Below are 2,470 nucleotides of genomic sequence, written 5' to 3'. Positions count from 1 at the left end.
AGAGGTACCTCGGAAGGAAGGCCTGGAGATTGTACCCAGACGTACCTCGGAAGAAAGGCGTGGTGACTGTACTCAGAGGTACCTCCGAAGAAGGCCTGGGGACTTTACCCAGAGGTACCTCAGAAGAAAGGCCTTTGAGTGTACCCAGAGGTACCTCTTAAGGAAGACCTGGTGACTGTACCCAAAGGTACCTCAGAAGGAAAGACTGGAGACTGTACCCAGAGGTACCTCGTAAGAACGGCCTGGTGAGTGTACCCAGACGTACCTCGGAAAGAAGTCCTGGTGACTGTACTGAGATGTACCTCAGAAGGAAGGCCTGAAGACTTTACTCAGAGATACCGCAGAAGGAAGGTCTGGTGACGGTACCCAGAGGTACCTCAGAAAGAAGGCCGGGTAACTCTACTCAGAGGTACCTCAAAAGGAAGGCCGGTGACTGTACCCAGAGGGACCTCGGCAGAAAGGCCTGGTGACTGTACCCAGAGGGAACTGAGAAAGAAGGCCGTGTGACTGTACCCAGAGGTACCTCAGAAGGAAGGCCTTTGACTGTACCCATAGGTACAGCAGAAGGAACGACTGGAGACTGTAAGCAGAGGTACCTCGTAAGAACGGCCTGGTGAGTGTACCCAGAGATACCTCAGAAACAAGTCCTGATGACTGTACCCAGAGGTACCTCGGAAGGAAGGCCTGGAGGCTGTACCCAGAGGTACCTCAGAGAAAACCCTGGTGACTGTGCCCAGAGGGTCCACAGAAAGAAGGCCAGGTGACTGTACCCAGAGTTACCTCGGAAGAAATGCCTGGTGACTCTAAACAGAGGTACCTCGGAAAGAAGCCCTGGTGAATGTACCCAGAGCTACCTCGAAAGGAATGCCTGGTGACTGTACTCAGAGGTACCTCAGAAGAAAGACCTAGTGACTGTTCGCACAGGTACCTCAGAAGGAAGGCCTGGTGATTGTACCCAGATGTACCTCAGGAGGAAGGCCTTTGACTGTACCCAGAGGTACCTCTGAAGGAAGGCCTGGTGACTGTACCCATAGTTACCTCAGAAGGAACGACTGGAGACTGTAACCAGAGGTACCTCGTAAGAACGGCATGGTGAGTATACCCAGAGGTACCTCGGAAACAAGTCCTGATGACTGTACCCAGAGGTACCTCGGAAGGAATGCCTGGTGACTGTACTCAGAGGCACCTCGGAATGAAGGCCTGGGGATTTTACTCAGAGATACCTCAGAAGGAAGGCCTGGTGGCTATACCCAGAGGTGCCTCGGAAGGAAGGCCTGGTGACTGTACCCAGAGCTAACTCGAAAGGAAGGCCTGGTGACTATACCCAGAGTTAACTCAGAAGGAAGGCCTGGTGACTGTACCCGGAGGGACCTCAGATAGAAGGCCAGGTGACTGTACCCGGAGGTACCTCAGAAGGAATGCCGGGGGCTGTACACAGAGGTACCTCTGAAGGAAGGCCTGGTGACTGTACCCATAGGTACCTGAGAAGGAAAGAATGGTGACTGTACCCAGAGGTACCTCGTTAGAAAGGACGGTGAGTGTACCGAGAGGTGACTCGGAAAGAAGGCATGGTAACGGTATCCAGGGGTACCTCGGAAGAAAGTCCTGGTGACTGTACCCAAAGGTACCTGGGAAGAAAGCCTGGTGACTGTACTCAGAGGGACCTCGGCAGGAAGGCCTGGTGGCTGTACAGAGAAGGACCTCAAAAGGAAGGCCTGGTGACTGTACCCAGGCGTGCCTCGGACAAAAGGCCAGGTGACTGTACTCAGAGGTACCACAGAAGGAAGGCCTGGTGACTGCACCCAGAGTTACCTTGTAAGAAATGCCTGGTGATTGTACCCAGAGATGCCTCGGAAGGAAGGCCTGTTGACTGTACCCCGAAGTACGTCAGAAGGAAGGCCTGGTGGCTGTACCGAATCGTACCTCGGAATTAAGGATTAGTGACCCTACCCAGAGGCACCTGGGAAGGAAAGCCTGGTACGGTACACAGAGGTACCTCGGAAGAAGGCCTGGAGACTGTACCCAGAGGTACCTGACAAGGAAGGCCTTTGACTGTACCCAGAGCTACCCATGAAGGAAGGCCTGGTGACTGTACCCATAGGTACCTCAGAAGGAACGACTGGAGACTGTAACCAGAGGTACCTCGTAAGTACGGCCTGGTGAGTTTACCCAGAGGTACCTCGGAAAAAAGTCCTAATGACTGTACCCAGAGGTACTTCGGAAGGAAGGCCTGGAGACTGTACCCAGAGGTACCTCGGAAGAAAGGCCTGGTGACTGTACCAAGAGGTACATCAGAAGGAAGGCCTGGTGACTGTACCCAGAGGTACCTTGTAAGAAATGCCTGGTGAGTGTACCCAGAGGTACTTCTGAAGGAAGGCCTGGTGACTGTACCCAGAGGTACCTCAGAAGGAAGGCCTTTGACTGTACCCAGAGGTACCCCTGAAGGAAGGCCTGGTGACTTGACCCATAG

Source organism: Loxodonta africana, unplaced genomic scaffold (genome assembly GCF_030014295.1).
Source record: "Loxodonta africana isolate mLoxAfr1 unplaced genomic scaffold, mLoxAfr1.hap2 scaffold_51, whole genome shotgun sequence".
Lineage (NCBI taxonomy): Eukaryota > Metazoa > Chordata > Mammalia > Proboscidea > Elephantidae > Loxodonta > Loxodonta africana.
Note: the sequence above shows the minus strand (reverse complement) of the source record.